General features: G+C 36.5%; 1 non-coding gene across 1 annotated transcript; it reads right to left on the reverse strand.

Annotated features, from left to right (window-relative positions):
* Positions 1-5,617: 5,617 nt before the first annotated feature.
* On the reverse strand, positions 5,618-5,724 carry LOC136234503 (small nucleolar RNA R71). The gene has a single exon (XR_010691383.1). It is a non-coding gene; the product is annotated as a small nucleolar RNA R71 (small nucleolar RNA).
* Positions 5,725-17,177: the final 11,453 nt, after the last annotated feature.

The following is a 17,177-nucleotide window of genomic DNA, read 5'->3' on the forward strand; positions in this document are numbered from 1 at the left end:
CTTTTCGTTATGTCTAAGCAACATAAACAGTAAATCCCTGATAGGTCAGGGAGCGGTATAGAGAATGTAATCCCCGCTCCGCCCCTCCCAGTTCACATCCCTATTTTTTTCCATATCTTGACACATTGGCTATGGCTTGTTGATGGAACCATCTCATTCTGTAATGAATCAGCCAATGTAGAAATTGACCCATTATGTGCTGCAACTGACCATGTTTTGCTGCCATCAGTTGATGAGTGTCAATGCACGAAATCAGAGCGTTTTAATTTTTAATGTATCCAATAATATTATTAAGAAGTTTACCTGGTAACAGCCGATGATCAAGAGAAGTGAATATCGGGATGAAAGGTACATAATTGAAACTTGCTACCATTTGGACTGTAATTCATGGATGCAACTTCCACCCGGCAGAAGCACTAGCGTTTTAGAGGCCCTAGGCGATGCAACATGCATGAAAATTGGGCAATCACTCCTTTTATTTTTATTTTAAAATAAATAAATGTCATATATAATTTTGAGTATTAATTTAAATAGACAAAATTGCATTCCTTACTTTTTCATTTTATTCTTCTTTACCGTTGCACGTTCTTTCTTAATACAATAAGACATCAAATTCTTCCTCCAAAATCATCATCTCTTCCTCATCAACATGTTACCTAGCTTCCGAAATGATCTTTTCTTTGTGTTTAATCTATTATTTTCGGTTTGATTATACCTTTTTAGCATATAGTATGCGTTTTTTTCCACATAAGTTCACCCTTTTTTAACTTAGTTTCACGATTTTCATTTTGGATTGAGAGTTCTACTATTGTTTTGCTGGGTTTTATTAAATTTGGATTATTATTTATAATTGAGGGATGTTGAATGACTTGATGGAATTGTTATATTTATTCACCAAATTTTTTATTTTATTAAAAAATTTGAATTCCTTTTTGAAATTATAGAATTTGTTGTAAGAATTATTAATTATGTAATTGTAGAACTACGTACCGATGTCACAAGTTAAGTTATGCCACATAGAATTCTGAAAATTTTGAAATAGTGGGTTTAGTTTCACTATGAATGTCTCCATAAATTCTATTTTTACACGTTCTTGATTTGGATGACTTGGAAGTTAGTGCTAGTTTAGTTTTTTATTATTTTCAATTATGATTTGAAGTCGAGTTGTTATGTTTAGACAAGTCAATTGTTAAAATTTTGGTGTTTTTAATTCAATTTAAAAAAATTAAAATTTGCGAATAAATTTTACATTTGTGTATAAATTCTTATATTTTGACCCTCTTGGTTTTAAATTCTGGCTTCGCCACTGCCAGCTCTCATATTCTTTTTTTTCCACAAATCTAAATTTAATAACTATAAAATTTAATTAATTTTGGACCGGATCAATTGAAAAATTAAATAAAGACACTTTTTTAGCAATTTATATAGCATAAATATTGTTAGCAAGAGAGAAGATGTGATATAAATTTTAGGGAAAAGTACAAAAATAAACCTTGTGGTTTGGCCCATTTTCGAACTGCACCCATGTGGTTTAAAAGTTTGCAAGTTGGTGCCATGAACTTCATTTCGTTAGCAAAGAGGGGTATTTCAAGGAAACGGCGTTAGAAGTGATGAGCTGGCAAAAAAAAAGGCATGTGACTGCTGGGGGCATTTTCGGAAGACAAAAGATGGGTAACTCTTATAAATACACGAGATTACAAATAATAAACCCCCAATTTATGAAAATCGAATCCCTAAATCCAAGTCTGTGAAATCCCTAAATTGAAAAGCAAGAAAGCACGAAACAACGGAGTCGATTCTACTGCTGAAATCATCTGGAGAAGTTGGGACGAACTGGTATGTTTGCTAAACCCTAGTTTAACTGCTTCGTAATTTCTTCTCAACCCTAATTTAACTTCTTGTTGATTTCTTCTCAACTTCTTCTGGGTTACGATTGATACGTTCTTTGAATTGGTGCGTGTAATCGGTAGTCTGCAATGGCTTCAAGCGTTGACTCGTCTTTGGGTAGCAGAACAGACACTGAGACTTTAATGAAATGTCGATGTGGCTTGATATCCCCTGTTCGAACAGCTTCAACTAATGCTAATTTTGGTCAAAGATTTGTTGGTTGTGGAAGATGCAGGGAACAAGCAAAATGTGATTATTTCGTATGGTTAGATCATCCAATATGTGACAGAGGGAGGGAGGTTATTCAGCAGCTGAAGCAAAAAATGAAGGAATGTGAGGAACAGATGGAAGAAGCTTACGCAAGGGTGGTGGAGATGGAGGTGGAACTCAATAGGTGTAAGGTTCTAAATCATAAAATGGAGAAAGAGTTGCAGACGAAGATTGAGGAAACAGAGGCACTGAAGTTGGAGTTTACAAGGAAAAGAAAATTTGATATAGTCAACAGCTTGAAGTTTAGTGGATATTTCATTTTAGCAATTTTTGTAGTAGCAATTGTGTTAGGTGTTAATATTGAAAGGGTGGAGGTGATGAAGAAGTTGTCAGGCTAAAAGTTTAGTGTTTTAAACAATATGCAATTACATTTGTGTTTTGAATCTGAATTTTTGTAATGGTTATATTCAGCTTTGTGCAATTACATTTGTGACTATTGGCTTTTGTTGGCAATGGTTAATGTCCACCTTATGGTCATGGCTTTGTGCATAGGTTTATTTTTGTGCAATTACATTTGTGACTAATGGCTTTTGTTGGTAATGGTTAATGTCCACCTTGTGGTCATGGCTTTGTGCATAGGTTTATTTTTGTGCAAGCGGTGTGTTAATGTCCAGCTTATGCGCATGGTTATTGTTGTGCAATTTATCTGCTTTGTGCATAGGTTTATTTTTGTGCAATTACAATTCGGACAAGTAGCTTTGTGCATAGCTTTGTGCAATTTAGCCTCGTCCAAAAAACAGAGCAAATATCCATCACAATTAAGATACGAAATGACCATTTGCATTACTCCAACATAACTGTTCAACATAACAAAAAAATGGGTACTACGCAATACATGCGACTTTGTCCAAAATTCAAGCATACTAAACATAGCAAAGTATGCAGTTGGGTTACAAAACAAAAAAATGTCCACATTGGAACCAAAATAGCTAGAAACTAGCTACAAAATCTAACAAAACAGCATATCCTATAACGGTCTAATTTTTCTTGGTCTTCTGTTTCTTCTGTCCGCTAGCATTGGCAATGCCCACTAATTCACTTGCCCTTCTGAAGTTTTTGAACACACTTGTCGTTTGCTGCGAGGAATGCCTTGTGGTAGGAGTTGGCTATGAGGAATGCCTTGTGGTACGTGTTGGATGTGAAGACTGCCTTGCGTTTGGAGCTGGCTGCGAAGCTTGGCCTGTTGCAGTTGGAGTTGCATGTGAAGCTTGGCCTGTTGTAGTTTGTGCTGGCTGTGAAGCATGGCCTGTTGCAGTTGGATTTGGCTGTGAAGCATGGCCTGTTGCAGTTGGATTTGTGTTAAGCCCAAAATATACCTAAAATATCATTAGTATTTCATCAGTTTTGCTTCGAATTCATACTATTTATACCTGTTTAGAATACTTTTACTTTCGGATATGTTTCTTTCTTGCAAGGTACCTAAATATTTGGTAAAATCCAAATAGGAACGAAAAGAGCCTAAAAACGAAAGAAAAACCCTACAAAAGGAGTCAAAGACGACGAAGATCAAACACGCCAAAACGAGGACGAGGACGAAGTCGAAGAAACGGAAAATACTCCGTGTCGCGACCAAGAATCCTCCATTCTCGGCCACGACACGCGTCACCAGCTTCTTCCCTTAACGATTTCGAAGACCAAATATTTGCTCCCCCATTCTCGGCAAGTTCAGAAATTCCTGGAGAGCCATTCGCACACATTCGTTTTCGACGAAACGCGTTCGTTCGGGTGGATAGAAACATCCATTCGCAGAGGATACGACCCTTCATAACAGACACGATACTTCAATCATGACTCTTCAACATCTATAAATAAAGAGTTGATGGAGAGTTGGAGATATAGAAAAAAAAGAGAAGATTAGTATAGAATTAATGCAGGAATTCTGAGTCAAGCGATTCAGAGTTTAGAGTTAGATTCTGTAAAAAGCAATATGATGTACACACATTGTTTATCAAATAATTACAAACACAGTAGCGTTTAGATTTGTTCATATTAGTTTACATTTTGGTAGTAGCCGACCGTATCTTTATTACGAAGTTACAGCGAGAAGATTTAGTAGAGGATCCGCCCCTGAGCCTGACAAACTCTAACGAAACCCAAGGAAATGATTGACAACCCGTTCACTTGCAAATCGTCGAAAGTTTCCATGCTTCTTGTTCTCTGTAAACTTGTATCAAATTCATATTTTATCTAATAAAGTTCATTCTATTCGATAGATTTTTATGTAGCACTTTGGTAAATGATCCGAAGTGAGTTCTGGTGTTTTCATTAAAACATAGTTAAATTCAAAATCTTTACAAGGAAACTTTGTTGAACACTTAGGCAAATTGATATCATCAGTAGAGTATCAATTTGGTTAAGGTAGCGATCTAACCCTACCGTAGGAGGATTGACTGCAGTTCAAAGCCCTAAAATTAGAGGAATCGACGTTTATTTCATTGTTATAATTTATACAAAGTTTAAAGTTGTTTTCTTTGCTTAATGCAAACGAATACATTTGTTTACTTTTCTAAAGAACTAAACGTTTCTGTTTTGTAAATTTATCCCTAAATCAGAAGTGATTTCTAGCATTTGTTATACTCTAATCTAATTCTTATTCTAGCAATTTCAAAACTAAATCCGATTTAACGATTTTCCATATTATAAACCTTAAAAGTAAATTTAACCAATTCAAAATAAGTTTTTGTTAAAAAAACGTTCCCTGTGGGATCGATATCTTTTATTACTACAAGCGTATACCGTGCACTTGCGGAAATCGCTCAACAAGTTTTTGGCGCCGTTGCCGGGGAACGCCAAAATTTTTGACAAAAATTTAGATTTTTCATGTTTTATTTCGAATCTAGGTTTATTTATACTTATTCAAAATTTTATATTTTACTTATTTCAAATTACTAACATATTTATTTTTCAAATTCTGTTTTGAAGGTAGTTTCGGTTCGTGCGAAATTTCAAGTTCATGCGCAGTTCTCGAAGTTCAGGCATTCCACCAAAACCGCTAGACCCAGAAATTGAAAAAACGGTTCAAAAGAACAAGAAAGACAAGAAAAACAAAAACAAGACTCCAATAAAAACTAGAGTTACTGAGCCATAAATTATGGCCACACTTATGGATTACGCTAGGCCAGGAGTGGCCGGTGTAACAAACAGCATAGTTCGACCCCAAATTAATGCAAACCAATTTGAAATTAAGCCAGCATTGCTTAATATGTTGCAAAATAACGTAACATTTTTTGGGTTACCTAACGAAAATCCTAACACCCATTTAACAAATTTCTTAGAAATTTGTGACACTTTTAAAATAACAAATGTGACTACGGAAGCAATCAAACTTCGCCTTTTTCATTTTACTTTGAAGGATCGAGCCAAAGAATGGTTAACTTTTATGCCAGCCGCAACATTTGAAACTTGGGAGCAATTAGCCCAAGCATTTTTATCAAAATATTTTCCATTAGCAAAAACCGCAAGAGTGATTAAAGAGTTAACATCTTTTTCTCAAAATGATAATGAAACTCTTTATGAGGCTTGGGAACGTTTTAAAGAACTTCAACGTTTATGCCCACACCACCAATTGCCCGCTGAACTTTTAATGCAAACATTTTATAATGGATTAAATCCTACAACTAGAGGTTCATTAGATGCTATGTCTGGAAGGTTATTCATGAAGAAAACGTCGGCCCAAGCAAGAGAACTTTTGGAGGAAATGACAATCAACAGTAGTATGTGGCCCGCGGAGCGTGGACATATACCAGTGGCGAAACCATCATCCTCAACTACATCATCAGTTAAAGGTATAGTGAGTCTTGATCCAGTTGCGATATTGCAAGCCCAATTTTCTGCCTTATCGCACAAAATTTATAGGTTTATGGCACCGTGCGATCCTAATGGTAAGCCAATCCAAACGGATGTAGATTATGAAGGTATGAGCGAAATTGAACAGGTAAATTTTGTTCAAGGGCAAAACCAAACTAATAACCCTTATTCCAATACATATAATCCTGGATGGAGAAATCATCCTAACTTTAACTGGAGAGATAATAATAATAATACTACCAATGCTAATCAAAATCGTACCACCAATTATCAAAATCAATCAAGAGATACGATTAGCACTTTATCTTCTAAGATCGACAAATTTATTGATGCTATGAGCGGAAAAATAAGTAATCACGATGATGGTTTTAAACGGATCGAGAATAAATTCGATCAGATTATTAAAAACCAATCATCTAGCATCCATTATTTGGAGGTTCAAATTGGACAACTCGCTAAATCAATTCCATCCCGCAAAGAGGGAAGTCTTCCCAGCCATACGGAAGAAAATCCGAAAGAGCAAGGCTATCACTCTTCGTTCAGAGAAAAATTACTTAGGTCCGGAGATGCCCAGAAATTCAACTTTACCAGGAACTGATTTACCAAAATACAAAGAAGATACATTAAACCAAAAAAATACACCAATTGACTCAAGTACAAAAACTTTTGTACCCAAACCACCTTTTCCACACAAAGTCCGCAATAAGGACTATGACAAACAACTTTTAACATTTTTAGACAAACTTAAAAATTTGCATATTAATTTGACGTTTATGGATGCGATTACGCAAATTCCCAATTATGGTAAATTCCTAAAAGATTTAATTTCAAAGAAAATCAGTTGGGAAGGAATTTCATCCATATCGCTAACTGAAGATTGTAGTTCAATTGTGTCAAGTAATTTGCCCACTAAACTCAAAGATCCCGGATGTTTTACTATTCCGTGTAAGTTGGGAGATATTGAATTCCCAAGTTGTCTTTGTGATTTAGGAGCAATCATAAACTTGATGCCATTATCTATTTTTAATAAGTTAGGCTTAGAAGAAGATATCAAACGTACCAATATGGTTTTGCAATTAGCGGACCAAACCACTAAAAGACCATATGGTATTATCGAGGATGTTTTAGTTAAAGTTGACAAATTTATTTTTCCTACCGATTTCGTTATATTAGATTTTGCATATGACGTTAATTGTCCGCTAATCTTTGGTAGACCGTTCATGAACACGGGACGTGCTCTAGTTGATGTGTCGGAAGGGAAAGTAGTTTTAAGAATAGGAGACGATAAGATCGAGTTTGATATGAACCAAGCAATGAAATATCCTATGGAGGATTTCGCTTGTATGAAACTTGATTTAGTTGAAGAATGTGTAAATGACATTATTCAAAAAGAAGAAATAATAGAACCTATAATGAGTGAAGAATTAGAAGATAAGGACCCAGTGCCTTTGATTCGAGAAGATTGACTAGTTCTGCCTTCAATTATAATTCCACCTAAATTAGAACTTAAAGAATTACCAAACCATTTGAGGTACGCTTTCTTAGGCGAAGGCGATTCTCTACCTATAATTATCTCTAACAAACTAACACTGGTTCAAGAAGAAAAATTAAAGGAAGTTGTTAGAAATAGAATAGGAAGTATGGGATGGTAAATTTCAGACTTAAAAGGAATTAATCCTAGTATTGTAATGCACAGAATTCACTTAGAAGAAGATAAGCCACCTAAAGCAGATAGGCAAAGACGCTTAAATCCGAATATGAAAGAAGTAGTCAAAAACGAGATTACTAAACTTCTGGACAATGGAATCATTTATCCTATTTCGGATAGTGAATGGGTTAGTCCAGTCCACTGTGTACCTAAAAAAGGAGGCATAACTGTTGTAAGGAATGACGAAGATGAATTAATACCTACACGAACCACCACCGGTTGTAGAGTTTGTATAGATTACAGGAACCTTAATAAAGCAACTAGGAAAGACCATTTTCCTCTACCTTTCATTGATCAAATGATCTAACGAATAGCTGGTCATGCTTTCTATTGTTTTCTAGATGGCTACTCCGGATTCTTTCAAATATATATTTACCCGGATGACTAAGACAAAACAACCTTCACATGTCCTTATGGAACATTTGCATATAGGAGAATGCCATTTGGTCTATGTAACGCACCAGCAACATTTCAACGTTGTATGACTGCGATCTTTAATGATTTCATTGAAGATATCATGGAAGTTTTTATGGATGATTTTTCCGTTTATGGAGATTCTTTCGATTCATGCTTACAGAACTTGGATAAAGTTTTGTCTAGGTGTGAAGAAACAAATTTAGTATTAAACTGGGAAAAATGTCATTTCATGGTTGACGAGGGAATTGTTTTAGGACATAAAATATCTGAAAAGGGATTAGAAGTGGATAGAGCAAAAACTTTAGTGATAGAAAAATTACCCCCTCCAACTACTGTTAAGGGAGTAAGGTCATTTTTAGGACATGCAGGTTTTTACAGGAGATTCATTAAAAACTTCTCTGTAATTTCCAAACCACTTACTAATTTACTCATGAAAGATTCGACCTTTGATTTTAATGAAGATTGCGTTAAAGCTTTCAAAACATTGAAAACAGCTTTAGTCAGTGCACCTATTATTGCTAAACCCGATTGGGATTTACCTTTTGAAATTATGTGTGATGCAAGTGACTTAGCCGTCGGATGTGTTTTAGGTCAAAGGAAGGATAAGAAACTTCATGTCATTTATTATGCAAGTCACACACTGTCCGGTGCACAATTAAACTACACCACAACCGAGAAGGAAATGTTATCAGTAGTTTTTGCATGTGATAAGTTTAGGTCATACTTGTTAGGTTCAAAAGTTATTATTTATACCGATCACGCAGCTTTAAGATATTTATTTGCTAAGAAAGATGCAAAACCACATCTAATTAGATGGGTTTTATTGTTACAAGAATTTGATCTAGAAATTAAAGACAAAAAGGGAGTAGAAAACCTTGTCGTCGATCATCTATCACGACTCGAAGATGAAAACAGTCCTATAGGTGAGACTATCGGTATACGAGATGATTTCCCTGATGAATATCTCTATCAAATAAAAAGTGTCATGTCGCCATGGTATGCAGATATTGCAAATTATCTCGCAGCCAACATTGTTCCGGAAGGATTAACTTTCCAACAAAAGAAGAAATTCTTCTTTGACATTAAACAGTATTTTTGGGAAGATCCTTTCTTGTTCAGAACTTGTGGTGACGAGATAATTAGGAGATGCGTTAGTGAAAATGAATATGAGTCTATAATGTCGGAATGCCATTCTAGCTCGTATGGGGGACATAACGGCATTAGTAAGACAGTAGCCAGGATATTATAATGTGGATTCTTTTGGCCTACATTGTTTAAAGACGCCCGTTCATTTATTATCCATTGTGACAAATGCCAAAGAACAGGGAATCTAGGCAGAAAAGATGAGATGCCCCTCACAAACATGTTAGAAGTTGAAGTCTTCGACATGTGGGGAATAGATTTCATGGGACCTTTTCCCCCTTTTTTTGGTAAAACTTACATATTAGTCGCCGTAGATTATGTTTCGAAGTGGGTTGAAGCAATTGCGACCCCGACGAACGATTCTAAAGTTGTTGTTGGTTTTCTTGAAGATATATTTTGTAGATTCGGTTGTCCTAGAGTCATTGTAAGTGATGGTGGTACCCATTTTATAAACCGAAGTTTTGATATACTTATGAAAAAATATGGAGTATGTCACCGCGTGTCGACGCCATACCATCCTCAATTGAATGGTCAGGCAGAGATATCAAATAGAGAACTCAAATGGATTCTAGAGAAAATAGTTTCGTCTTCAAGAAAAGATTGGTCTTGTAAACTCAACAATGCGTTATGGGCATACCGTACTGCATTTAAAACACCAATAGGAATGACTCCATACCGATTAGTGTATGGGAAGGCATGTCATTTGCCAGTCGAATTAGAACACAAAGCCTATTGGGCTATTAGGGAACTTAACTTTAATTTGCAACAAGCAGGTAAGAAACGTTTGCTCAACTTAAATGAGTTAGACGAGTTACGTCATCTATCTTACGAAAATACGAAAATATATAAAGAAAAAGTGAAAAAATGGCACGACGCCAAAATTAAAGTCAAAAGCTTTAACATTGGGGACAAGGTGCTGTTATTTAATTCACGACTCCGTTTATTTCCAGGTAAACTTAAGTCCAGATGGACAGGACCATATCTAGTCATTAAAGTATTTGATTATGGCTCTTTAGAACTTGAAGGACCTGACGGAGTTCGTTTAAAAGTTAACTGTAATAGATGTAAAATCTATTACGAAAATGTTTCGAACAAAGAAATTGCGTTCGTAACGCATTTTTCTGAAGATTAATTCATTTAAATTTAATGTACTTTATTTTTATTTTTATTTGATTTTATTTTGTTTTGTTTTGTTAGTTTTAATTTATGTTTAATGATTTTTAATTTTGTTTAAATTTTTACACATGCCAATTTTATGATTTTTAATTATTAATAGACTTTATATTAAGATTTAGATGCATAAAGATATGTTTAAGTCATGCTTTTATTTTAATTTTAGGTCTTTAGTTCGAATTAGGAGAAATTTGGTGATTCTCAGCCGAGAATTTGGAATTCTCAGTTGAGAATTCACATTTTTAGAATTGTCCAAACAGGTAAGAAATTTTCTGAACTTACCGAGAATTTATATTCTCGGACGAGAATCAGAAATATAGGGTTTCGACGCCTGATTTCCGTGAGGAAATCAGCGTGTCGCGACCGAGAATTGGGATTCTCGGTCGCGACATGGAAGTTTTCTGCACCATCAAACCTGTTTCTTCTTTGTCCTGCAGACATAGCCTTTCAAACTCGAAAAATTGAGTTTCTTCAACATTTTGAGGTATGATTTTATGCCTTTTCGCATCAAAACAACACCTCTTTTCGTCCTAAAATCCTATAAATAAATCCTAGAGGATCAAAGTTCTGTTACCTTATTTTCTTTTCATCTTTATCAGAACAAAATTCTGATTTTTCTCAAAACACTCCATTACAAGAAAAGTTACAAAACCATTCTTCCTCTTCACAAAACCATGACTACCAAACACAAATCCCCTAAGAAAATTGTTGCTTCAAGCAATAAACGTCCCGACTTATCCAAATGATATGGTGCGCCATTTCCTATCTTCAATCATGATGAAGGCAGGCGCTACTGGAGGCTTCGTTACAAGTTCTTCGTTGGAATGTTATATATGGACGAGTTTTTGAATAAACAACTCGGCATAAGCGATGACATGAGTCGCTATTTGGAACGATTGGGATGGACAAAATTCGCCAACATGCGATTTCCTATAATTGGCGATTGGATTCTCGAGTTTTTCTGTACTGTTCATTTTGTTAACAAACGAAGGGTGCGACTCAGTTTTCATCGAGATGGCAAAATATTTACTTTCGGATATCCCGAGTTGCATGCCTGGTTTGGTTTTCCCCCGAGGGATACAATCAAATGTCATCCTGGCAAAGATATGACATCCACAGATATATGGAGAATGCTCACTGGTTTCTGGCGTTTCAATCCTCGACTCGCCTACAATCAATCCTTTCACTCCAATTCAATGTTGTATCTACACAAGTTTCTGTGTCACAGTCTATTCGGTCGCACATTTAGCAGTGTGGTCCACGACACCGACTTATATGTCCTTGGAGATATATTCCAAGGGAATACAGTTGATTCTTTAAAAATTCTGATGGAGGGTCTTGTTGCCGCTTCTCGATCCAAGGATAAAAAGATTGGATTCGGGAATATAATTTGCGGAATAATTCTCAGTACCAAGGGTACTATTGCTGTTCCTTGGAGTGAGGATGAATCTTTTCTGACACTAGACTATGAGTTTTTAGAATCTGAAGGTCTAGTGAAACGTGTTTTTCGAGCAGGCCCGCATTTTCTATCTGCACCAGAACGTCAAGCTTTCGTGCAATTGAAAATTGAACTCTATAGGGCTAGAGAAATCCCGATTGATAGGGATGAGTATATAGAATAGTTCAAGTTTATAAGTTTTTCTTTTAATATTTTATAAATATTTATGTATTTTGTGTTATTTCATTTCATTCTTTGTTTTTATGTTTTGTTTCAATTTTTGTACATATATGTTGATTCAATAAAAATTTCTACTAATTTTCTTGATTTGACTATAGTTAATATATATTTGCTCCATTTCCTATGTGATCATGGATCAATCCATACTAAATCACTTCAAGTTGACAAGTTCTAATCATTCTTGCTCAAATTGAGATAAAAATGGTTATAATGCACTAATATGGTTTTTATTAATTAACAAATATGTTCATACTTTTCTCACATTATACATTTAATCCATTTTCATTACACCTTAGGGTTTAACTTAATTAATTAATACATGAACTTGTATTTATTTCACTTAACATGATTCATTTAACTTATATGCATAAATATCCATTAATGTTTCATTAAATCTTAATATGACATTTATTTCTCTTTATTTTTACAATTAATAAGGATAAACCTTTGGTTTTCCTTGTATTTAATGTTTTTTCATTTAAGTTTTTAAGTGCAGGTACAGTTTTAATTCAATTCAGGACATAATTAATCAAAAAAAATTGAACAAACCAAGTCAAAATACACTTATAACAGCCACAATGGACCGATTCTCGGCCGAGAATTATGTATTCTCGGTAAGTCCAGCAAAAACAGGCCGATTTCATAGCGACATGTTCTCTGAAATTCGCGTGCCGCGACCGCGGATCGGCATTCTCGGTCGCGACACGCGTGTAGGATGAATTAATCCGGATTTTGGCACTATTTTTGAGCCTATTTCTATTCCTACTCTACCTATATATCTCCCTATTTCACCCTATATAACCCTACTCCTTACACAAACCTCATATCACCTCACTTTTTACCCAATCCCCTACTCTAACCTCTTCCCCATACATTACTTTTACTCTTCCCAATTTATTCTTTACCCTCTCTAATCACTTATCAATTCAATTCCACATTACAACTCCCACCTCATCTTCAACCTTTGATTTTCTCTCTTTTCTTCTCTTCTTCTTCTTCTTTGCAAACCCTAAACACCATTAACATGCCTAGAACAAAGCGTGTTGGTCACAAGCCCCAAGTTACGGAAACTAATCGCCTTCGTATACGTTGCGGAGCCTATTTTGACATTGAAACGGAGGAGGAAGCCGCTCGATTCATTCACTTTTCCAATTCCAAGAGGGAGTTTGTGGATATGCACTTCCTTGACTTCGATTCGGTAAGAGCATTAAATTTCTCCACTCGAATTGATGCTTTCATTGAAACTTTGGGTTGGCAAGCTTTTGTTTCTATGTGTTTTCCCCGTATTACGGAATATGTGGTAGAATTTTTGGTCACTTTGACCATGAATAAGAAGAAGACATCAATCTCCTTTAGAAATAATGGTGTGACCTATACCATAGATTATGAGGCTATGGGGAATATGTTTGGTTTCCCTACTAATGATTTCTATGACAAGCCTAAGGATTTTGATAACGACTCTATTTGGCAAACTCTTTCGGATCAAGAATATTTTAACTCCATAAATACTTCAAGCAAGTTAATTAAGGACAATTGTGTGTTCTTCTTTCACAAATTTCTGAGTTTTTCATTATTTGGTCGTGTTGAGAGCTCAAAAATTCAAGATCGGGATTTGTTCGTTTTGGATTGTTTGTTTAAGGGTTTGAGGGTTGATAGCATCGGTATGCTATTTGACAATTTATTTCGTGCTTCGAGGGCTCATACCATTCAAGTCCCTCTCGGTAATTTTATCACTGCAATTGTTTTAGGAGCACGGGGTGAATTAGCCGATTATGACATGTCCACCTACCAAGGGTATGTTCCAATTTTGGATATTTCGGCTCTTGAGCGGGCTCACTTATTGCTTACTTCGGTTCCTCCCGTTTTTATTTCATATGCTTCCCGTATTGCCCATCTTCGTGGCACTATGGGTGGAGGAGCTTCAAGTTCCCAATTTGTAGGTACCGATGAAGGAGGCGCGGCGGAGGAAGAGGACGATGCACCGCAAGCACAACCACAACCGCAAGCACCTCAAGATGATGATCCGGTGGATTTAAGGCGGATTTTGGACCAAATCAATTCCAATAATCGCCAAATGAATTTAAGAATTGATGATTTGGTGGAAAATAATATGGTGATGAATGAAAACCTCAATACCTTGAGGCGAGAGCACAAGTCAACACGGCATCGGATGCTTTCATTCTTCCGTCGCCGCAATGTGGAAACTTCACCAACCCCTCCGGATTCCCCGCCTAATGCTTAGGTTTTATCTTTTCTTTTCATCTTATTATGTTGTTTTTCAATTTCAGTTTGGTACAATATTTCTATTTATTATGTTTCGTACATTTTCAATTTTAATTTTATGTTGGATGCTTTTGCAAAATTTCTCTATTCTTTCGTATGCTTTATTTCGTGCTTCTTTTTCATGTTATATCACTATTTGCACCAATGAGGACATGGTCCAATTTAAGTGTGGGAGGAGTGATGCGCCCTCACCTAAGTTAGAGATGAGAACTCACTAAGGGATAAGTGTACCCCGTCGTTATCAAGTAATAAATTTCTGGTTAAGTCCAGGTTATCGTCCACAGGATTTATTTCTGCAAGTATCGAGTTACTTGGTTTCAGGTGTTATCTAGGCTTAGGGGGTTTTGAGTTGGTTTTTCTAAGTTAATCTACTCCTAGGTTGAATTATACTATTCCTAGCTAAGTTATCTGATTCTAACTAAGTTATTCTACGCCTAATTAAGTTATTCTACGCCTAATTAAGTTACTCTACCCCTAATTAAGTTAAACTACTCCTAAGTGATCTTTTACCAATGCAATTATCCGAAGGAACATGAAGGGATACGATGATAATGAAAATAGAATGTTTAAGCAATTGAATTAAAACCTAAGTCACTTGTGTCCGAGGCGATTAACCCGACCTATCCTCCTAAAGTTCCTAGTTCGTGATTCCCTTGTAAGGCCGAAACTAGCTCTAAGGCTCAGCAATTTGGGCTTAATCTTCTATAGGGTCGTCAATCCTATAGGCACTGACTAGGTCAGATTCAGCTCGCAATATGTGCCAACTTGATTTTGGGATTATCGAATGAGTTAAGCCAATCAGACAAAGCGTAAGACAAAGATTAAAGCATTAAAACAATTGAATGAACAAGAACTATAATATATATCAAAGATGGAGAATATTGTCACGAAGTTACAATGAGCCTAGGATTCATAACATGTATCAGAGGCTAGACAAAATGTAAAAGAAGAAAAATCCCTTTCAAGGAACCTGTCTACCAATGCAGGCGTCTTTCTAGGACTTAAAGATGGAGCTTGAGCAATCCTCGGTGAACGGAGCTTCGGAGGTGTCTTCAATGGAGGTTTGAAGGATATAGAGGAGGTGGAGAGGATTTCTCAAGAGGAAAACTAAGAAAATTACAAGGATAAAAGATATCTAATTTACATTGGAAAAACTCTATTTATAGGCGTGGCTCGGCCCTCTTTTTGACCTATTTTCGTGTCCTCATTGATGCATGAAGTCGTGGGGTCCATCGTGGCTTCGTGGGGGCAGAATTGGTCTTCTTGACCAATTCCCGCAGGTCTGCTCGCCGAGTAGGGCGAGCTGCTCGACGAGCAGGGCTTCTCGCGACGAGTAGCGCCCTGCTCAGCGAGCAGGCCTCTGGCGGCCTGCTCGGCGAGCAGGCACAGTGCCTGGGCGGTGCCTAGGCGGTGCCTGGGCAGTGCCTGGGCGGTGCCTGGGCAGTGCCTGGGCGGTGCCTAGGCAGTGCCTGGGCGGTGCCTGGGTAGTGCCTGGGCTGCTCGCCGAGCAGCGCCCGGGCTGCGCGCCGATGCTCTATTCGCCGAGCGACTGCCGGGGGTCCCCGAGACTCGATTTTTGCCTGAAATTGATCATGTTTTAACCTGCACACGCACATAAACTCCAAACAACATTAGTCCAAGGGCTAAATTGACCCGCCAATTGCTTATTTGAGCAAATGCTTCGTTTGGTGCGACTTTTGACAGATCAATTAGCTTCAAAAGATAACGGAATTATAATATGCATGCCATTTTGGCCGTATTTGCCTAAATTGATCATAAAACGAGCCTAAACAACGAAAAGTAAATAAAACGTTTCCAATTTCTAACTAACTCACACAAAAGCATTTAAATGCGAGAATTGCTCGCTTATTAACTAAATAACGCTAAAACCCGTCCTAAAACCGTACCCAAAGATAGGGGTTTTTGACCCCTATCAAACCTCCTCGCACTTAAAACTTTACTTGTCCCCAAGTAAACTAAAAAACTAAACACGTAATCACAAGCAAGCTAGAAAACCTCCCGGTTTTGACTAGGTGCTTGACACAATTTCGAGCATCTGTAATTACATGCATTCGGAAATACAAAGTAGAGACACGATATCCAAAAGCCGCATTTCAATTATCATAGGTCATAGTTTTAAGCAAAAGGACACATGTTCAATTAAACGAGCTTGAGGGGATCGCTAAGTAGAACACCTCACCATAGGTAGTTCACTCATTCACACAATTTTGGTGGCTAAAGTGTTTACTCTCGGCTTATGTTCTTGCTTAGGATTACGTTGATTTTGCACGTTCATCCGAGTTCCTCTACTATGCTATATGACTCCGATGATATCAAAAACAGCCTCTAATTGGGGTTGTAATGTGGTTAGAGGGTTAAAGGTACAACAAGGGTTAATAGTTCTAGCGCTAGAAAAACAAAGTTAAAATGGCTTTAACGAGTATGAAGTGACTGAGCTTTTTATTTATTCACTATTCTCTTTTTGGGATGTTTTCTTGAGACGTTTTTTATTTTAAGAACTGGGGAATGAAGTTCTCCCCTTTTTGTTTGTCTCTTTTCTTTCCTTTTCTTTTTCTGTTTTTCTCTTTTTCCCTTTTCTCTTTTTTTTTCTTTTTGGGATAGTGATGCTCATTCACTTCTTAGCCTTTTGGCTTGCTACTATAATGCCATAAACAAAGAAAAAGCGCTAGGAGAAAGCAAAGGCTCAATTTGAGCTTTGCAAAAACTTGGGTTAAGTAGCAAACCAAGTTGTGGTTTGCAAAAATAGGTTAGAACGAAAGAAAAATCTATCAACTACAAAAATATAGGCTC

This window comes from Euphorbia lathyris, chromosome 6 (assembly GCF_963576675.1).
Source record: "Euphorbia lathyris chromosome 6, ddEupLath1.1, whole genome shotgun sequence".
NCBI classification, from domain to species: Eukaryota; Viridiplantae; Streptophyta; class Magnoliopsida; order Malpighiales; family Euphorbiaceae; genus Euphorbia; species Euphorbia lathyris.